The 23,025-nt window shown below is 42.2% G+C and overlaps 1 protein-coding gene across 21 annotated transcripts in view; it reads right to left on the bottom strand.

Annotated features, from left to right (window-relative positions):
- The window catches only part of MICAL3 (microtubule associated monooxygenase, calponin and LIM domain containing 3), a 235,862-nt gene that overhangs the window by 126,931 nt on the left and 85,906 nt on the right, over window positions 1-23,025 (bottom strand). The window contains exon 1 of one of the 21 annotated variants that reach the window (XM_058744272.1): window positions 15,056-15,184. The exons of the other annotated variants lie outside the window; for them this stretch is intronic. The gene's annotated coding sequence lies outside the window, so the exon portion shown is untranslated. Of the gene's footprint in view, window positions 1-15,055; window positions 15,185-23,025 lie in introns of those variants that run through there. 21 annotated transcript variants of the gene reach the window in all.

Genomic DNA, 23,025 nt, shown 5'->3' on the forward strand with positions numbered 1-23,025 from the left:
TAGAACAAACAGTTCTAAAATTTGTATGGAACCAGAAAAGACTCTAAATAGCCAAAACAATCTTGAAAAAGAAAACCAAAGCTGGAGGCATCATGATTCCGGACTTCAAGCTGTATTACAAAGCTGTAATCATCAAGGCAGTACAGTACTGGCACAAAAACAGACACATAGACCAAAGGAACAGAATCCAGAATCCAGAAATGGACCCACACATGTGTGGCTAACACATCTTTGATGAAGCAGGAAAGACTATCCAATGGAAAAAAGACAGCCTCTTCAGCAAATGGTACTGGGAAAACTGGACAGCGACACGCAGAAAAATGAACCTGGACCACTTTCTTAGACCATACACAAAAATAAACTTGAAATGGATGAAAGACCTAAATATAAGACAGGAAACCATCAAAATCCTAGAGGAGAAAATAGGCAACAACCTCTCTGATCTCGGCTGCAGCAACATCTTACTAGACATGTCTCCAGAGGCAAGGGAAATAAAAGCAAAAATGAACTATTGGGAACTCATCAAGATAGAAAGCTTCTGCACAGAGAAGGAAACAATCAACAAAACTAAAAGGCAACCAACAGAATGGGAGAAGATATTTGCAAATGGCATATTGGATAAAGAGTTAATATCCAAAATCTATAAAGAACTTCTCAAACTCAACACCCAAAAAACATATAATCCAGTGAAAAAATGGGCAAAAGACATGAACAGACACTTTTCCAAAGAAGATATCCAGATGGCTAACAGACACATGAAAAGATGCTCAGTATCACTCATCATCAGGTAAATACAAATTAAAACCACAATGAGATATCACCTCACACCTGTCAGAATGGCTAAAATAAACAAGTTAGGAAACAACAGATGTTGGCGAGGATGCAGAGAAAGAGAAACACTTTTGCACTGCTGGTGGTAATGAAAACTAGTGCGCCCACTCTGGAAAACAGTACAGAGGTTTCTCAAAAAATTAAAAATAGAGTTACCCTATGACTAGGCAGTTGCACCATTAGGTATTTATCCACAGGGTACAAAAATGCTGATTCAAAGAGGCACATGCACCCCAATGTTTATAGCAGCACTATCAACAATAGGCAAATTATGGAAAGAGCCCAAATGTCCATTGACTGACAAATGGATAAAGATGTGGTGTACACACACACACACACACACACACACTGGAATATTACTTGGCAATCAAAAAGAATTAAATTTTGCCATTTGCAACAACATGGATGGAACTAGAATGTATTATGCTAAGCAAAATAAGTCAGAGAAAGACAAATATCATATGATTTCACTCATGTGGAATTTAAGAAACAAAACAGATGAACATAGGGGAAGGGAAGGAAAAATAAGATAAAAAACAGAGGCAAACCCAAAAGACTCTTAAATATAGAAAACAAACTGAGGGGTTGCTGGCAGGGCGTTGGGTGGGGAGGATGGGCTAAATGGGTGATGGACATAAAGGAGGGCACTTGTTGGGATGACCACTGGGTAAGTGATGAATCACTAAATTCTACTCCTGAAACCTTTGTTACACTATATGTTAACTAACTTGGATTTAAATAAAATTTAAAAAATAATTATAATAAAATAAAAAATAAAGAGGACTTATTCTTGGAGATGGGGAAAGACAGAGGAAGGGAGCTGTTGATCCATTGTGGTCAGGAGGGGTACAGAAGCAAGAAGTGACTCATTATTTAGGGAACCAACCCAAGAGCACTAGGAGCCACCAAACTGTATTGCTGATTAAATCAATTCTCAGAAGGCATCAAGTTCCAGACTGACATGGAAGAGACCAATCTTCTGTCCTAAAGCTCTTATACTGGGTAAGCCTCTGAGCAACAGAATACCCCTTCGTGAAGTAGAAATAACATCCTGCTTCTCTCTACCATGATATTATAAGGCTAAACCAAATCAACTGGAGATGTGTCTTAAGTATCATGGGAGAAAGTAATAACTACATAAGAACTGACATTTTCCCTTTACATCAACAGATACGACAGTCTTCATATACTATGGAGGCCGAGTTGAAGATGGTAATTCTTTACCTGGAACACACTGACTCGGCTTCTCATCTCAGATATATACTTACTCAACAATCTCTCCTGGCTCTGGATATAAAAAGTACACTGGTAAAAAACATAACTTGTCTCAATAACCACATGGCCAAGAGTTCATCAAGAGATGGAATTAAATAGAACTAACCTCTAGTCCCCTCTAAATAAAAATTTATTCTAGGTAACAGTAAGCAGCAAGAGAAATATTTTAAAGTTCCTAAAAAGAGCCCACTCTTTTTCTTATATGCCAAGGCTTATCTTAGAAATGGTACAGTACCTGGTTGGCTCAGCTGGTCGAGCATCTGACTCTTGATTTTGGCTCAGGTCATAATCTCCCAGGGTTGTGGGATTGAGCCCTGTGCTGGGCTCGGTACTGGGCGTGGAGCCTGTCTAGGGTACTCTCTCCCTTTCTCCCTCTCCTTTTGCCCCTCTCCCCTGCTTGTGCTCACTCTTTCTCCAAAAGAGAGAGAGAGAGAGAGAGAGAGAGAGAGAGAGAGAGAGAGAGAGAGAAATGGGACATATTCAAAAGATGGCTTGTGGGGGCAGAAAAAAACAGATGTGTTTATCTAAAGGCAGAAGAAAGGGTGACAGGTAACAACCAATGACTAGAAACAAAGTTCCCAGAGTGATTGCCTCTTGGCTTCCTTGTGTGGATTTCTGTGCCTTTATTTGCTTTTTTGGCAAACAGACAGCATTTTGCAATCCTGACCCTGATGCCAGACCTGCTTTGACTCCACCAGAGTCACAATATTTGGGGAGCTTTGAATATACACCTAGTTTGATCTCTCTGCCTCTTGTCAAAGAAGAAAATGATTTCTTTCAGTTCCTAAACAGCAGCCACCTTCCACTCCTTGCCAAGATTTGGGGCACTCAGTACCAGATGTTCTTGATGAAACCAACCCATTAAAAATCCTGCAACACTGGGGAGTTCCGGAAGATGGCGGCGTAGGAGGACGCTGGGCTCACCGCGCGTCCTGCTGATCACTTAGATTCCACCTACACCTGCCTAAAGAACCCAGAAAACCGCCAGAGGATTAGCAGAACGGAGTCTCCGGAGCCAAGCGCAGACGAGAGGCCCACGGAAGAGGGTAGGAAGGGCGGCGAGGCGGTGCGCGCTCCACGGACTGGCGGGAGGGAGCCGGGGCGGAGGGGCGGCTCGCCGGCCAAGCAGAGCCCCCGAGTCGGGCTGGCAAAAGCGGAGGGGCCGGACGGACTGTGTTCCGACAGCAAGCGCGACTTAGCGTCTGGGAGGTCATAAGTGAACAGCTCTGCTCAGAAAGCGGGAAGGCTGGAGGACAAAGGGAGGGAGAGCTGCTGAGCCCCCGGACGGCAGAGCTCAGCTTGGCGGGGAACAAAGGCGCTCGCCAGCGCCATCTCCCCCGCCCATCCCCCAGCCAAAATCCCAAAGAGAACCAGTTCCTGCCAGGGAACTTGCTCGCTCCGCGCAAACACCCAACTCTGTGCTTCTGCGGAGCCAAACCTCCGGCAGCGGATCTGACTCCCTCCCGCTGCCACAGGGCCCCTCCTGAAGTGGATCACCTAAGGAGAAGCGAGCTAAGCCTGCCCCTCCCGCCCCCGTGCACCTTGCCTACCCACCCCAGCTAATACGCCAGATCCCCAGCACCACAAGCCTGGCAGTGTGCAAGTAGACCAGACGGGCCACACCACCCCACAGTGAATCCCGCCCCTAGGAGAGGGGAAGAGAAGGCACACACCAGTCTGACTGTGGCCCCAGCGGTGGGCTGGGGGCAGACATCAGGTCGGACTGCGGCCCCGCCCACCAACTCCAGTTATACACCACAGCACGGGGGAAGTGCCCTGCGGGTCCTCACCACTCCAGGGACTGTCCAAAATGACCAAACGGAAGAATTCCCCTCAGAAGAATCTCCAGGAAATAACAACAGCTAATGAACTGATCAAAAAGGACTTAAATAATATAACAGAAAGTGAATTTAGAATAATAGTCATAAAATTAATCGCTGGGCTTGAAAACAGTATAGAGGACAGCAGAGAATCTCTTGCTACAGAGATCAAGGGACTAAGGAACAGTCACGAGGAGCTGAAAAACGCTTTAAACGAAATGCAAAACAAAATGGAAACCACGACGGCTCGGATTGAAGAGGCAGAGGAGAGAATAGGTGAACTAGAAGATAAAGTTATGGAGAAAGAGGAAGCTGAAAGAAAGAGAGATAAAAAAATCCAGGAGTATGAGGGGAAAATTAGAGAACTAAGTGATACACTAAAAAGAAATAATATACGCATAATTGGTATCCCAGAGGAGGAAGAGAGAGGGAAAGGTGCTGAAGGGGTACTTGAAGAAATTATAGCTGAGAACTTCCCTGAACTGGGGAAGGAAAAAGGCATTGAAATCCAAGAGGCACAGAGAACTCCCTTCAGACGTAACTTGAATCGATCTTCTGCACGACATATCATAGTGAAACTGGCAAAATGCAAGGATAAAGAGAAAATTCTGAAAGCAGCAAGGGATAAACGTGCCCTCACATATAAAGGGAGACCTATAAGGTTCGTGACTGATCTCTCCTTTGAAACTTGGCAGGCCAGAAAGGCTTGGCACGATATCTTCAGTGTGCTAAACAGAAAAAATATGCAGCTGAGAATCCTTTATCCAGCAAGTCTGTCATTTAGAATAGAAGGAGAGATAAAGGTCTTCCCAAACAAACAAAAACTGAAGGAATTTGTCACCACGAAACCAGCCCTACAAGAGATCCTAAGGGGGATCCTGTGAGACAAAGTACCAGAGACATCACTACAAGCATAAAACATACAGACATCACAATGACTCTAAACCCGTATCTTTCTATAATAACACTGAATGTAAATGGATTAAATGCGCCAACCAAAAGACATAGGGTATCAGAATGGATAAAAAAACAAGACCCATCTATTTGCTGTCTACAAGAGACTCATTTGAGATCTGAGGACACCTTTAGATTGAGAGTGAGGGGATGGAGAACTATTTATCATGCTACTGGAAGCCAAAAGAAAGCTGGAGTAGCCATACTTATATCAGACAAACTAGACTTTAAATTAAAGGCTGTAACAAGAGATGAAGAAGGGCATTATATAATAATTACAGGGTCTATCCATCAGGAAGAGCTAACAATTATAAATGTCTATGCGCCAAATACCGGAGCCCCCAGATATATAAAACAGTTACTCATAAACATAAGCAACCTTATTGATAAGAATGTGGTCATTGCAGGGGACTTTAACACACCACTTACAGAAATGGATAGATCATCTAGACACACAGTCAATAAAGAAACAAGGGCCCTGAGTGATACATTGGATCAGATGGACTTGACAGATATATTTAGAACTCTGCATCCCAAAGCAACAGAATATACTTTCTTCTCGAGTGCACATGGAACATTCTCCAAGATAGATCATATACTGGGTCACAAAACAGCCCTTCATAAGTTTACAAGAATTGAAATTATACCATGCATACTTTCAGACCACAATGCTATGAAGCTTGAAATCAACCACAGGAAAAAGTCTGGAAAACCTCCAAAAGCATGGAGGTTAAAGAACACCCTATTAACGAATGAGTGGGTCAACCAGGCAATTAGAGAAGAAATTAAAAAATATATGGAAACAAACGAAAATGAAAATACAACAATCCAAACGCTTTGGGACGCAGCGAAGGCAGTCCTGAGAGGGAAATACATTGCAATCCAGGCTTATCTCAAGAAACAAGAAAAATCCCAAATACAAAATCTAACAGCACACCTAAAGGAAATAGAAGCAGAACAGCAAAGGCAGCCTAAACCCAGCAGAAGAAGAGAAATCATAAAGATCAGAGCAGAAATAAACAATATAGAATCTAAAAAAACTGTAGAGCAGATCAACGAAACCAAGAGTTGGTTTTTTGAAAAAATAAACAAAATTGACAAACCTCTAGCCAGGCTTCTCAAAAAGAAAAGGGAGATGACCCAAATAGATAAAATCATGAATGAAAATGGAATGATTACAACCAATCCCTCAGAGATACAAACAATTATCAGGGAATACTATGAAAAATTATATGCCAACAAATTGGACAACCTGGAAGAAATGGACAAATTCCTAAACACCCACACTCTTCCAAAACTCAATCAGGAGGAAATAGAAAGCTTGAACAGACCCATAACCAGCGAAGAAATTGAATCGGTTATCAAAAATCTCCCAACAGGGGCGCCTGGGTGGCGCAGTCGGTTAAGCGTCCGACTTCAGCCAGGTCACGATCTCGCGGTCCGTGAGTTCGAGCCCCGCATCAGGCTCTGGGCTGATGGCTCGGAGCCTGGAGCCTGTTTCCGATTCTGTGTCTCCCTCTCTCTCTGCCCCTCCCCCGTTCATGCTCTGTCTCTCTCTGTCCCAAAAATAAATAAAAAACATTTAAAAAAAAAAAAAATTTAAAAAAAAAAAAAAAAAAAAAAATCTCCCAACAAATAAGAGTCCAGGACCAGATGGCTTCCCAGGGGAGTTCTACCAGACGTTTAAAGCAGAGATAATACCTATCCTTCTCAAGCTATTCCAAGAAATAGAAAGGGAAGGAAAACTTCCAGACTCATTCTATGAAGCCAGTATTACTTTGATTCCTAAACCAGACAGAGACCCAGTAAAAAAAGAGAACTACAGGCCAATATCCCTGATGAATATGGATGCAAAAATTCTCAATAAGATACTAGCAAATCGAATTCAACAGCATATAAAAAGAATTATTCACCATGATCAAGTGGGATTCATTCCTGGGATGCAGGGCTGGTTCAACATTCGCAAATCGATCAACGTGATACATCACATTAATAAAAAAAAAGAGAAGAACCATATGATCCTGTCAATCGATGCAGAAAAGGCCTTTGACAAAATCCAGCACCCTTTCTTAATAAAAAGCCTTGAGAAAGTCGGGATAGAAGGAACATACTTAAAGATCATAAAAGCCATTTATGAAAAGCCCACAGCTAACATCATCCTCAATGGGGAAAAACTGAGAGCTTTTTCCCTGAGATCAGGAACACGACAGGGATGCCCACTCTCACCGCTGCTGTTTAATATAGTGCTGGAAGTTCTAGCATCAGCAATCAGACAACAAAAGGAAATCAAAGGCATCCAAATTGGCAAAGATGAAGTCAAGCTTTCGCTTTTTGCAGATGACATGATATTATACATGGAAAATCGATAGACTCCACCAAAAGTCTGCTAGAACTGATACATGAATTCAGCAAAGTTGCCGGATACAAAATCAATGTACAGAAATCAGTTGCATTCTTATACACTAACAATGAAGCAACAGAAAGACAAATAAAGAAACTGATCCCATTCACAATTGCACCAAGAAGCATAAAATACCTAGGAATAAATCTAACCAAAGATGTAAAAGATCTGTATGCTGAAAACTATAGAAAGCTTATGCAGGTAATTGAAGAAGATATAAAGAAATGGAAAGACATTCCCTGCTCATGGATTGGAAGAATAAATATTGTCAAAATGTCAATACTACCCAAAGCTATCTACACATTCAATGCAATCCCAATCAAAATTGCACCAGCATTCTTCTCGAAACTAGAACAAGCAATCCTAAAATTCATATGGAACCACAAAAGGCCCCGAATAGCCAAAGTAATTTTGAAGAAGAAGACCAAAGCAGGAGGCATCACAATCCCAGACTTTAGCCTCTACTACAAAGCTGTCATCATCAAGACAGCATGGTATTGGCATAAAAACAGACACATAGACCAATGGAATCGAATAGAAACCCCAGAACTAGACCCACAAACGTATGGCCAACTCATTTTTGACAAAGCAGGAAAGAACATCCAATGGAAAAAAGACAGTCTCTTTAACAAATGGTGCTGGGAGAACTGGACAGCAACATGCAGAAGGTTGAAACTAGACCACTTTCTCACACCATTCACAAAAATAAACTCAAAATGGATAAAGGACCTGAATGTGAGACAGGAAACCATCAAAACCTTAGAGGAGAAAGCAGGAAAAGACCTCTCTGACCTCAGCCGTAGCCATCTCTTACTCGGCACATCCCCAAAGGCAAGGGAATTAAAAGCAAAAGTGAATTACTGGGACCTTATGAAGATAAAAAGCTTCTGCACAGCAAAGGAAACAACCAACAAAACTAAAAGGCAACCAACGGAATGGGAAAAGATATTTGCAAATGACACATCGGACAAAGGGCTAGTATCCAAAATCTATAAAGAGCTCATCAAACTCCACACCCGAAAAACAAATAACCCAGTGAAGAAATGGGCAGAAAACATGAATAGACACTTCTCTAAAGAAGACATCCGGATGGCCAACAGGCACATGAAAAGATGTTCAACGTCGCTCCTCATCAGGGAAATACAAATCAAAACCACACTCAGATACCACCTCACACCAGTCAGAGTGGCCAAAATGAAGAAATCAGGAGACTATAGATGCTGGAGAGGATGTGGAGAGACGGGAACCCTCTTGCACTGTTGGTGGGAATGCAAATTGGTGCAGCCGCTCTGGAAAGCAGTGTGGAGGTTCCTCAGAAAATTAAAAATAGACCTACCCTATGACCCAGCAATAGCACTGCTAGGAATTTATCCAAGGGATACAGGAGTACTGATGCATAGGGGCACTTGTACCCCAATGTTTATAGCAGCACTCTCAACAATCGCCAAATTATGGAAAGAGCCTAAATGTCCATCAACTGATGAATGGATAAAGAAATTGTGGTTTATATACACAATGGAATACTACGTGGCAATGAGAAAGAATGAAATATGGCCTTTTGTAGCAACGTGGATGGAACTGGAGAGTGTGATGCTAAGTGAAATAAGCCATACAGAGAAAGACAGATACCATATGGTTTCACTCTTATGTGGATCCTGAGAAACGTAACAGAAACCCATGGGGGAGGGGAAGGGAAAAAAAAAAAAAAAAAAAGAGGTTAGAGTGGGAGAGAGCCAAAGCATAAGAGACTGTTAAAAACTGAGAACAAACTGAGGGTTGATGGGGGGTGGGAGGGAGGGCAGGGTGGGTGATGGGTATTGAGGAGGGCACCTTTTGGGATGAGCACTGGGTGTTGTATGGAAACCAATTTGACAGTAAATTTCATATATTAAAAAATAAATAAATAAATAAATAAATAAATAATAAAAAAAATAAAATAAAATAAAATAAAAAAAATAAAAATAAAAATCCTGCAACACTATTTCTTTTTTTTTTTTTTTTTTTTCTTTTTGGGACAGAGAGAGACAGAGCATGAACGGGGGAGGGGCAGAGAGAGAGGGAGACACAGAATCGGAAACAGGCTCCAGGCTCCGAGCCATCAGCCCAGAGCCTGATGCGGGGCTCGAACTCACGGACCGCGAGATCGTGACCTGGCTGAAGTCGGACGCTTAACCGACTGCGCCACCCAGGCGCCCCCCTGCAACACTATTTCTAAAAGCCTTTGCCCTGTCATAATGCCTGCCTTGTGCTCACACTTCCCTAAAAGTGTCTTGAGCATTTATTTTCAAAGAAAAATTCTGATTTGTACACTAACTCCCCCTTGACTGGCTGTAGCCTGCTCTGTTTTACGTCCACAGAGCTACCAACCACCACAGAGAATTTCCAAATCAAACCCCACCACAGATGAACACCTTCATTAGTAACTGGCCCCCAATCCTTCTGTTGACTTTCAAGTTAACAGGTTTCAACCACAGCTCCCAGACAGCTGCAGAGAGTTGGCTTCCAAGCAGTAGTCAAGTATTAAATGCCCAGTCTAAGGGATTTCGACCTGCAGGTCACTAATGACAACAGATAAATAGAGGTAAGTTGGTTCCTGGAACAATGTGACAAGCACCCACGGTAAGAGTACACAAGATTAATTCCCCTGGGCTGCCTCACTTTTCCTACTTTGCAAGCCAAATGACCACAGCAGGAAGACACTCTCAAGTACTACAGTATTATTCTGTAACTCTGCTGGACTGTGACTGTGTCATTTAGCAAGGGGAATCTGGCATTCTGATTCACCGAGAGCAGCTGGGGAGAGCAGCAGAGGGGCCACTCCTGTTATTGCCCTCGCTTCCCTCATTCCCGAAGGTCTAACTCATCCTGCTCCTCCGGGCCTCTCCTGGACCATCCCTGGGTGCCATATATCCTAGTATCCTGGAAAAATCAATATTCATAATTACAGGAACCTAGAGACCAGGAAACCTGGCCGGAAGGTGCCAGAAACCCTGGGGACTGAAAAGCCAAGGTGTGGAAGGAAGGGAAACGGGAAGTGAGGAGCCCGAGGAGGGAAGAGGAAGAGGAGATGATGCCAGGTTTCCAGGGCACTGGTGCAATTTCTGCCAGTGGACAATATCCTGCATGTTTTGTTCCATGGCAGCTGACTGCTGACTCAGAAGCCTTGCACATTCCTTGGCTGTGGAGGAAAATGCTGGAGAGACAGCCTATGAAGTACATTCAGGAACAGAGTTTATGTTTCTATTTACAGCAAGAGTAAAGGTCTGTCACTGACTCATAGCTGGTTATGAGAACACTCAATCTCTACCTCTTAGAATTGGTGGATGGTTATTTGTAAGAGGGGAGAACTATCTTTAAAAATAGAAAAAGGAGGGGCACCTGGGTGGCTCAGTTGGTTAAATGTCTGACTTTGACTCAGGTCATCATCTCACAGTTTGTGAGTCTGAGCCTCACATCGGGTTCTGTGCTGACAGCGTGGAGCCCACTTCAGATCCTCTGCCCTGCCTCCTCTGCTCCTACCCCACTCGCTCACTCTCTCTCTCTCAAAAATAAACATTAAAAAATACAAATAGAAAAAGGAAAGAGAAACAAAACAAAAAAATAAGAACTATACTTCAAGGGGCACCTGGTTGGCTCAGTCAGTAGAGCATGCAACGCTTGATTTCAGGGTTGTGAATTCAAGTCCCACGTTGGGCATACAGACTACTTAAAAAATAATAAAAAAAGAAAATAAAGAATTACACTTCAAGAGTATGAAACCAGAGTCTGCTTAGCCACTGCACCATCAATATACCAGCAGATGTGCAAATCTCTGAATCTTATTAAGGACTCAACGAAATGCTCCTTTCCCTAGCCCATTCAGAGGTGTAACTTGTCTAAATAGATCTTAGGAGTAAATCTATACATAGGAAGGCATATTTTGGAATGTGATTAGGAGGAAACTCAGATGAAAAATGCACTTCAGATTATAGAGATTCCTTTGTGTTTTGGCTGAGAAACAAAGACCAAAGTCACCAAATGTCTTGAGTTCTGCATCAGTTTTTCTGCAACCAAAGCCACTAGGGCCATTATCATCTGTGGATGGGGACACTGAGGCCCTCACCTCAGGAGGCAATGAGCTGACTGAATCAAGCAGTCTGGGCACGAGACTCCTTGTTGCCTCTTACTGCTCAGGCCCCAATGGCTTATCTCTCATAACCTTATCTAAGGTTCTCTGGGTACCTAGGAAGCAAGCCAAAATATAGTAAGGAAGCAGTCTTTCCCCTGTTATTCTTGTTTCTGCACTATTCCATTCTCTGCTCTTTTCTGACTTCCCATCCTACTTAGCCTCAAAATGACATTCGGCAACATGCTAAGAAACAGGAAACCAGCCCCCACCCCTGCCCCCACCCCTACCTCCATGTCCCTCCTCATTCCGTGGATCTGCTCTTTAGTCACATGGTATTACTCATCTGCAACTGTCATTGAGCAGACATTATTTAAATGGCTCTCTCCTCCAATAAAAGCCTCCTTAGTACAAAGACCAGGTCTTTGTAGCTATAGCCTGAACTGTAGTGAAAACACTGTTTCTATAGAGCTGATGAGGGGAACAGAACCCCTTGAGGAGATTCTTATGAGAGCCCAGAAGCTCCACATTGGAAGGGTGGATCCTGGGGAAAAGCCTTGGCCTGCATGGCTGAAGGACCATGGAGGAGAAATGGATAGATGCTATAGAGGAGATTTCTACTGTGCTACCAAAAAGTTGTATCTAAAAATGCAATAGTAAGCCTGGATAGGGAGTGATGATCTAAGAAGAGCAATAGCAAGAATTTAGCACTTTTCAAAACATGGAAGCAACCTAAGTGTCCATCCACAGATGAATGGATAGAGATATGGTGTATATATACAATGGAGTACTACTCAACCATAAAAAAGGATGGAATCTTGCCATTTGCAACAACATAGATGGATCTAGAGTATAGTGCTGAGTGAAATCAGTCGGAGAAACACAAATACCATATGATTTCACTCAAATGTGGAATTTAAGAAAAAAAACCAAATAAACAGGAAGACAAACAAAAAACCAGACAAATACAGAGAACAAACTAGTGATTACCAGAGGGGAGGTGCGTGGGAGATGGGTGAAATAGGTAAAGGGGATTAAGAGTATACTTACCTTGATTAGCACTGAGAAATATATAGAATTGCTGAATCATTATATTGTGCACTTGAAACTAATATAACACTGTGTGCTAATTATACTTAAATTAAAAAATGTTTTTCCCTTGTTCAATATACTGCATTCTAGATAATCCCTTAATGTGTATCTTTAGATTTTCTCTAATCAGCTGTTCAAACCATCCAGTTTTTTTTTTTTTCAATTTTTTTTTTTCAATTTTTTTTTTTTTTTTTTTTTTTTATTTTTGGGACAGAGAGACACAGAGCATGAACGGGGGAGGGGCAGAGAGAGAGGGAGACACAGAATTAGAAACAGGCTCCAGGCTCCGAGCTGTCAGCACAGAGCCCGACGCGGGGCTCGAACTCACAGACACGAGATCGTGACCTGGCTGAAGTCGGCCGCTTAACCGACTGCGCCACCCAGGCGCCCCCAAACCATCCAGTTTTTAACTTCAACATTTTTATATCTCCTTTCTTAAGGTTCTTTCTCATATTTTCCTGCCCATTTTTGATAGTCACTTGCTCTAAAAAAATCAATACTTATTCAGTTTTTCACTTTTAAAAAACATATTATACTAAGTATCTAGTTATTACAATTCCTGGGGGACTTTTTTGGTAATTTTTTGGTAATTTTTACAAATTAAATGTGTCATTTATTTTTTCTATTGAAAATGTGTTTATTAATTTTCTTTTTTCCCAGAGGGGAGGTAGGTGGGTGGGGGGATGGTGAAATAGGGGATGGGGATTAAAGAACAAATTTATCATAATGAAAAAAATAAAATTAAAAATGGGAAAAAATGAATAAAAAATTTTTTTAATTAAAAATATGTAGCACTTTTGTTATGAATTCTCACAGCACCCTTTCCTTGGTTATGGAATGGCCCTCTCTAGAGGGAGATGAGAAACAGACTGGACAAGATGATCTCTGGGTTCTTCTCTAAGTTTCCAATTCTGAAAGAACTGGTATGGCCCTAACCCCTATGTTATATCTAACTTTTTAATTTTACTCTTTGCTAACAAACTATTTTTTCAAGAGCAGCAAGTCCAAACACCCAATAAACACAATGGCTGATGCCAATGCTGATGCTTGCCTCAAATAAACCAGAAAAACAAGGAGTTAAAAGAAGGATATGCCCCTCCCCTGCCAACCAAAAAAGGCTAATGCCCGAGGCCCAGTCTCATAGTTTCCTCATCTGTAAAATGAAATAACACCCATAGAATCACGGAGCTTTGCAAAAACTGAAGTTAATGACTGTAAAATGTATAGCAGTTCCAGGAACAGGGCAGGACCCTGTAAATGGGAGTACTATTATTACCACCCAGTCGTTTATAAACGCAGCAACAAGAGGTTATATACTCAGGCTGAATAAATGGCTATTATACAAGAAAACTAGAGTGCTCAGAGAGTTTTGATTTTTGAAAGAAAAATGCTTCAGAACTGACTTTGTTCCATCACCACTTTGTACCCTCTCTATTCTATCTGTTCTGGAAGGTGTGATGATGGCACTGATAGAGGGGCTAGAGGAATAAGGGTTGTGTCAGGAAGTTCTTGCCAAACTTAGATCTATTATACAAGAAAGATGGAGGAGTTCCAGCTTGTTTACAAAATAAGGATTTCCATCACTAAGGGTACAAATAGCTGACATACTGTCAGATCCATAGCTCACCTCATTTCATCTTCGCCACAATCCTGAAGTAGAATCTATTATCTCCATGTGCAGATGGGGAAACTGTGGGTTAAAGAGGTTTAAAGGTCACACAGCAAGAAAGGAGTGCAGCCATGATTTGCATCTCCTTCAGAGCCCAAGACCTCATCCACTGCGAAAAACCACCTGAGAATATAGCTTGAGAAATAAAAGCTCAACAGAATGCATGCTTCCGGCCCCTGGCTGCCTGAGAGCCAGAACCTGCAGATATACACACAGACCACAGGCAGACCCTGTCTGCTAGGAAGATAGCTGTCCAGCTCCCAAAAGACATGCAGCTTCAAGTAAATTTAGTAAGGACACACAATACAGGATTCTTTTTCTCACAATTTATCGCTGCCATCTGCTCCTTTGAAATGGAGCCCTTTCATAAATGGAAGCAAGGGCGGTCTGGTTTCACAGTAATTGTTCCCATTGGCTGCTGAAAGGCTGGGTGACTAAAATAGTACTAACAGAGTTCTTATCAGTCTGCATTCTTCGGTAGGCTCTAGCACTCTAGCCCACAGCAACACCTTTGAGGAGTCGATTACAAACAATTTTCAAATCATCTAATGCCATTCCAAGCATTGTAAGAACTCAGGGCAGGACAGGGGATGAACCTCAACCTACCTACTACCAAGAGTACAAAGCTGAGCTACAAAGAGACCAAAAAATCAACAGCTCCCTGCCCTATAATCTGAGAGCACTGCTATGACTCAGGCTCTCAGGGTGATGAAGGGCCTCAGACAGGGTGATGAAGGGCCTCGGACAGGGTGAAAGGCTCACTGAGTTTGTGGGAAAGCACAACCAAAAGCTGTTCATCTTCACAAGGGTGGGCTCCAATCTACTTTGCTCAGTACTATGTCCCAGTTCTAGGCACAAAGAGATGTTCAATGAGGTTTTGTTGACTAAAGAGGCACCAAGCTACCTACCCTCAGGAAATGATCCATCTGGTAGATGTGCAGGGTGAGGTGGAGGGCCACTGCAGCACAGGGGCTCTGAGAACACCAAAGCTGTGGCAGTCCAAGGGACATAAATACCCCCATAAAGATGACTTTAGACCTGCTGGGGAAAATTTGAGGTCTCATAAAGACACTTGCTCTGTCACATCTTAATTATCTCCCTCTCCCAGGGGCAGACCCGCAGCTAAAGTGTGGCCAGAACAAGGGCGTCTGGGTGGCTCAGTCGGTTGAGCGTCCAACTTCGGCTCAGGTCATGATCTTACGGTTCATGAGTTCAAGTCCTGCATTGGGGTCTGTGCTGACAGCTCAGAGCCTGGAGCCTACTTCAGATTCTGTGTCTCCCTCTCTCTCTGTCCCTCCCCCCTGCTCAAGAATAAGTAAACATTAAAAAAAATTTTTTGTAAACAAAACAAACAAACAAACAAAAGCATGGCCAGAACGTACAAACAACTGGCAAGAGATTAACCTGGAAAAGAATCTGGGGTTTCTCAGTTGTCTAGTCTGCCTACTACCAGTTGCCATGAATCACAAAATACACAATGGTCAAGGCTGGGTAGGACCTGTAAGATCATCGAATCTAGCCAGTCATCCCACACTTGTATCTTCTATATACCATACATAACACACAAACAGCTCCAATAACAGGCAAATTTCTACCTTAAGAAGTAGTCTTCATAATCCTCAATCAGCTTGCTAATCACCTTGTTAATTTCCCAAGGACTGAGTTTCTATGTAGAAAACCAAAATCATTCTGCCCATAGTTTTGTACCCAGTGGTCCAAAATTTACCTCTTAGAGTTATCCAGAACCAAATTAGCTCCTCTCTTTTACAGAACAACCTTCCAAATATCTATCTACACATTCTACACATCCCTACACATTCTCCTTAGTTCCTTCAACTGTTTCTATTTTGACGGAGTTTTCAGTTTCTTCACCTTTTTTAGCATTCTTTCACAAGCTCCTATCATTAAGTCTACACCCATCTCATCTGCCTTTCCTCCTGTGACAGTGAACAGACAACTATCCACCTGCCTATCTAAAGCAACCCTTCATCTGTGCACCCAATCCCACCCCCTCTTACTCAACAACACTGCCTCCCTTTTATTGGTCTCTTCTCTCCTACATCAGCCCCGTCCTCCTCCAAATTGAGCTATTTCAATCAACGTAAAACCTCTCATCTTTAAAAAACCTGCTCCGTCCCATCTCCTCTGACTAGCTTACTCCACTCCCAGAAAGAACTGTCTGTTTGAGGTTACAACTTTCTCTTCTCCTACTTTTTAAAAATTAAGTAATTAATTAATTTATTTATTGGGAAAGCACAAGCAGGGAAGGGACAGAGAGACCGGGATAGAAGACCTGAAGCAGGCTCTGTGCTGACAGGCTGACAGCAGCAAGCCCAATGTGGGGCTCGAATTCACAAACCACAAGATCATGACTTGAGCCGGAGTCAGATGTTCAACCGACTGAGCCAACCAGGTGTCCCTCTCCCACTCTCTTTTGAACCTACAGCAATTAGCTTCATCTCCACCACTCCAAGGAAATGTCTCATCAAAAACATACATGATTTTCACACTGTCAAATCCAACAGTCAACTCTCAATCCTAGTTTCCTCAACCGATCTACAGATGAGTCATAGCTGATCACCCCCTCTTTTTCACCTTTAGAACATCACTCTCTTGGTTCTCCTCTTGCCTCACTAGCCACTCCCCATATCCTCTGCTGGTCCCTCACATATCACCATCCGCTGCATGTTGAAATGGCCACGGGATCACTTAGTCTTTGGGTACTCTTCTCAACCTACATCTACTCCCTAAACACCAGTGGCTTTAAAATTTTTTTAATTGTATACACAGTTACCTCTCTATAAATATATAATTTTTAAAAACTTTCACAAGATACAATCTACCCTTACTACTGAGATATTCTGATGTTTTCTATTCCATTTATTTAAAAAAAATTGCTGATCCCCACTGAACTGATTTCATGACCCATCAATGAGATACAATCCACTTTGAAAATTCTCCAGACCCGTGGCTTTAAGTACCATTTTATAGTAGAGATAGTTGATGACACTCAAATATTTATTTTCTCCCTTCTGAACTTGTATAACCAATTGCTTATTTGACATTTCTACTTGGATATTTGACAGGCAACTCAAACTTAACATACACAAAACCAAGCTTATGGTTCCCATTCCTACCCTCAGCCTGCTTCTTCCTTAGTATTCTGCATCTCAGCAAACGACACCACCATCCACCTAGTCACTCAATCCAAAAACCTTGGAATTATCCTAATTTCTGTCACATCTCAGAGTCAATTCCTCAGCAACTTCAGTCTATCTTCAAAATACAGCCCCAATCCAACCATTTTTCATCATCTCCTCCTCTACCACCTTCATCAAAGTCGCCATCATATCTTACTTGGATTACTATGATAGCTTCTCTCAGCCTCCACTGTCCAAATCCCGCTCCCCCATCACCGAATATTTTCCATATGGCAGCGCTAGTATTCACTTAAATGTTAGTCAAATCCGGTGACATACCTCTGCTCCAATGGCTTCCCACCTCATTGTTAAATCCAAAGTCCTTACAAAGGCCTATGATAAGGGCTTGAGTGACCTGCTCCCACTCCCAACTCCTTGTTTACGTCCTATCACTCTCCCCTATGCTCCTTAGGCTCTAGCCAGACTGGCCTCTTCCTGTTCATCAAGCACCTCCAGCAGGCTGCCATCCAGAGTCTCTGCCCTTCCTGTCTCTTTGCCTGATGATCTATACCCAGAAGGCTACATGGCTTCTTCCTCACTTTCTTGAGATCTTTGCTCAAGTACCACCTTATTAGATAAGCCCTTCCTGACCACTTACATGAAAGAATACCAGTCTCCTATCACCCTTTATCTCCCTCACCTTGCTTTAATTTGCCTCTTTGCATTTGTTATCACTTGATAAGGTATATGACTTATTTGCTTATTGTCTATCTCCTCCAGCATGTAGGCCTAACTAGAAAAGTAAAGAGCTTGACTGAAATGTACCCTAAACTGTTGACACATACTGTACAGTAGAACACCAAAGTCTTTTTATTACTGATGTACTGTTTCTAAAATATGTATCCCTCACCCTATATTAATGTGCTTTATTTTCAAGACCCATCAGGATCTTTTAACTACTTTCACTGAATTTCATCTTGTTTGACTCAGCCAGAGCCATGGCTTTGGCTCCCATCTTAGTGAAAATGCAAACATTTCTACAAGGCCTTATAACAGTGCTTCACAAATTTTTGGTCTCAGGATTCCTTTATACTCTTAAAAATACTGAAGGCCCAAAGATCTATCCATATTTAATGTATTTGAGATTAAAACAGAAAAAAATCTCAATACTTATGAACTCATTTCAAAATAACATTCCATTACACTGCAACATAATTAACATATTTAAAAAAAACCCAAATATTTTCCAAAACAAAAATTTAGTGAGAAGAGTAATGTTTTACATTTTTGCAAATCTCCTTAATATCTGGTTTATGAAGACAGATTCTCAGATCTGCTTTCTGCATTCCATCTGTTGCAACACATACATATCATGTAGCCTGTAGAAAACTCCATTGTACATTCATGAATATACAAAAGTGGAAAAGGCAAAGAAGGTCATCTTTGTATTATTGTGAAAGTAGTTTTGACCTAATGGACCCCTAAAATGGTCTCAGGGGGCCCTGACAAGATCTTACGTCATCTTCTCACATCCTCTACTGCTAACCCATCTTGCACTTCCCCTCGGCCAGACTAGCCTCTTGCTGTTCCTCAGACACACCAGACACACACCTCAGCCTTTGCATTAGCTGCTCCCTTTGTCTAAAATACTCCTCCCTCAGATCATTCATGCATTCAAAAATACTGAGCATCTATTACATGCTGAGTACTTTTCTAGGCTCTGGAACAATACAGTGAACAAAGGGAAAAAAAACAAACAAAAAAACTCTGCCTCCAAGGGCAGAAATCTTCTAATGGGAGCTGACATGAACACAATTTACTCTCTTACTACTCTTAGGGATTTATCCAAATATCATCTTTTTCATGTGGCCTTCCCTAACCACGTTCTTTAAAACTGACTCCCCGCCCTGCTTACCTTCTCTTCTTGGTTTTCCCTGAAGCACAACCTGACATACCATAAATGTTATTTATTCATTGTCTATCATTCTCTCTAGAATGTAAGCTCTATCAGGGTAAGGATTTTTGCCAATTTATTCACTGGCATATTACTGTGCTTAGGGAAGTGCCCAGTTCATAGCATGTATACAATAATTATCTCTTGAATGAATAAGTGGATAGGTAAATAAACTTCTCCAGCCTGCCCAGACGTCTGAGGATTGAGGCAGAATTTAGTGTTAGGATTTGAGACATAAGTCATATCAAATGAAAATGGATTGAATGTCTTTATGCAAGCGCCATCAGGTTGGGAGTTCTTAGGAATACACACACAGAGATGAGGGAATCCCACAAGGCAAATCCAGGTGGCTTCTACCCTCTGGTCCTCTGGATTATCTGCTCCTTCTTCATGACCACTATTTGCTCTGGGCCTGCCTTACACATGCTCTGCCCAGCAGGCCACTGCACCCAGCTGAGGACCTGTTCTTGCCAGCACTAGAGGAGAGGAGGACAGGAGCCAAGACCTGGAGACAGCTTTGTTTTCAACAGCCAAATAGGTTCAAAGTAACTGCCCCCTATGAAAAGAAACTAGTTTCTAGAAAAAAAGAGTGGTATCAGTGTCATGAAATGCTATATACAACAGCCCCCAGCTGACTTCCCTAGAGGGGTAAGTGAAGGACCCATAATATTTTTAAATCCAAGTTATACGTGTTTTTTAAAAATCTGTATCAGAAAACCATAAACCTGTCTTAAGCCCAGGGTGTCTGAAAAGCCAGCACTTCTTCACTCAAGACAGGATAACAAAGGGGAGCCGAAGGGTTATTGTGCATTTCACTATTCACCAGCTTCTGATAAGGTTGCCTAGAGATTAGGTGGAGAGGTAGGGAGGCAAATAAAGACAGATAGCTAGATACTTGAAATACCAGCTTTAGAAGTGGAATGAAGATGGGGCAAAAACAACTCTTCTGAACTGCTGGAGAGAAAAAAAAGTCAGCCGTGCAGACTGATGTGGCTATGTTGCACCATCATGTCCAACCATAGGTGGGGTCTGGATCCTGCCCAGCAATTCTTTCACGGAACCCACACTGGTTCCTGTACACCTGGCTCTGTGTTCTCAGGTCCCCTATTCCATCCCCTCTTCCATTCCCAGTGCCCTCACCTTTCACATTGTCAAGAAAAGAGCAAAAGATGCCCTCACCATCCTGCTCCCCCGTCTCAGAGAAAGTTTCCACCAGCCAGAGGCTGTCCAGGCCATCCCCTGGGTTCTCCTCTGAATCTGGCTCCGTCTACTAGCATACGTTTTTTTTTTCCATTTCAACCATTTTTAAGTGTACAGTTGGTGGCATTAAGTACATTCATGTGTTGTAAAGCATCATCACCATACTACCAGCTTATTTCTTCTCCTTTAACCTGCCAATATGCTGGAGTCTCTCTCATCTTAAACATGTCCCCCTCTGTCTCTCTCTCTCTCTCTCTCTCTCTCTCTCTCTCTCTCTCTCTCTCTCTCTCTCTCACACACACACACACACACACACACAAACACACCACTTAACCTGTATGCCCTTTAATCTACCAACCTCTCCCTCTTGCTTTCGTAATTGAGCCTCCCGAAAGAGCAGTCTACTCTTTTGTCACCACTTCATGACTCCTTAATGACTCCTCTGTCCATCTTTTCATTCCTTTTCCAATCCGGCTTCTGTCTCCATCATTCCACTGAGGTCGACTATGGCTTCCTAATTGTGAAAGGCTCAGACACTACAACCCTTATCTTACTTGTTCTCTCTCAGTAGCTCTTCCTAGATTCTGCCCCTTCCTTGGTTCTGTCTCCTGCTTCTCCTACTACTATTCTCATTGTTGCTCAGCTCTCTCAAGTGGCTCCAGTGACCATCGGCCCCTCTCTTTCATAAAATTGGATGGCCCTTAAACTTTTATCTTTTGTGACCTTGCTCCTGAGGTCCAAATGCTATTAAACATCTTCACTTTGACATCCCATATTACCTCAGAGTGAAGAGTCCAAAACTGCTGTTCTCTTTCCCCCAATTCACACCCTCTTATACAAATGCCACAACCATCCACTGACCAAATGGAAATCTGGGGCCATCTCAGACCCTTCTCTGTCTTCACCTCTCAATCTGCTCACCAAAAGCAAAGTCCCATGGATTCTAACTCTCTAGGTCCTCTATTTATAGAGTTCATTTCCCTACCATTATCTTGGTGAAAGCACCCATGATTTCTACCTTGGACTATTTACAATAGCCTTTTAATCTTAAATCCCCTCCAATCCATCTTCCATGAGTGCCAAAGTGTTCTTGTTTAAGAGCAAATATGATTCTTTGCCTCTAATGTGATCCTGTTGCAGCTCTCCACTGTCTTTAGGAAATAATCCAAACCATCAACAAGGTTCAAAAGGTCCATCAAGATCTAGCACCAGCCTTATTTCCTACCCTTCCAAACACAAAACATTTTCTTTAGTCACACCTGCAGTTACTGGGATATACCACATTCTTACGAGCCTCATCAACTTTGTTCATGTCATTCTCCTTCACCTAATATGTCCTTCCTCCCCACCCCCTGTCCATTTGAAATTCCTGTTCATCATTCCAGACTACACTGAAATGACCCTACCTACCCAAACCCCCTGCCAAAGTTAATCACTTCCTCTTCTGTGTTCCTCCTCACTTTGGTACATACTTCCCTTTCAACAGTTACCAACAGTTCTGGAATTATGTCCATGTCTGCCTACCCATTACTCTTGTAATGCTAAGCTAGTAGGAAGAATAATTCATCTTTACACTTGCACTTATTACACATGCTAGTGGAAAAGCAAGTGCGAGGAAAGAAGGAAAAAGACAAATGAGAGGCTTACTTGGGACACAATGTTTAATATCACAGAAGCATTCAAAAGAAGAAAAGGTATTTGTATGACAATTAGTTTGTTATTAACTTGTTATTGATTTAGGGTGTAAGAGAAGGATACCCTAAAAGTGGTCAAAGCTGAGTTCCCTAAGGCATCTCTGCACAGTTCCTGATTATAAAAAGGACAACTACTTTCAATTCACATCCCAGAATGATATTTACCTTTTTCAGATACTAAATGATCCCTAAGTCACAGAAAATGTCCATTTTTTAAAGCTCCCAAAGTTAGAGTCTAAAGAAAAAGCAGTCACCAGATGCCCCATAGGGTTCTTGGAGACAGGAAAGGGGAAAGAAGGATGAAACAAAGCAAGTAAAGCATCCACTCTTCTGAGAAGACTGGCTATAACACAGGAGTGGTAAGATGAAGCTGTTTCAGGAGGTTGACAGCTAATAAAGGAAAAAGGTCTTAATTCTCCAGCAAGGTAGATGTGCCCCCTCCATCTCAACTCCAAAGTGAACCAACTAGGCCTGCCTTGACTCCAGGCCACAGAAAGGAGTGGGGCTACCAGGCTCCAAGGCTATGGTTTTTCCAACTATTTTCATGGAAAAAACTTCAGTTTGTTCTCTCCAAAGCAGAAATAAACTGAGAGGGCTAATCTTTTTTTTTTTTTTTTTTTTTTTTTACACTCAAGTTAGTTAGCATATAGTGTCATAATGATTTCAGGAGTAGAATTCAGTAGAACCCTACATATGACACCCAGTGCTCATCCCAACAAGTGTCCTCCTTAATGCCCCTTGCCCATTTAGCCCATGTCCCCACCCACAACCCCTCCAGCAATCCTTAGTTTGTTCTCTATATAAAGAGTTTCTTATTGTTTGTCCCCCTCTCTGTTTTTATATTATTTTTGCTTCCCTTCCCTTATGTTCATGTTTTGTATCTTAAATTG

The sequence above is a fragment of the Neofelis nebulosa genome, chromosome 8 (assembly GCF_028018385.1).
Source record: "Neofelis nebulosa isolate mNeoNeb1 chromosome 8, mNeoNeb1.pri, whole genome shotgun sequence".
Taxonomy (NCBI): Eukaryota; Metazoa; Chordata; class Mammalia; order Carnivora; family Felidae; genus Neofelis; species Neofelis nebulosa.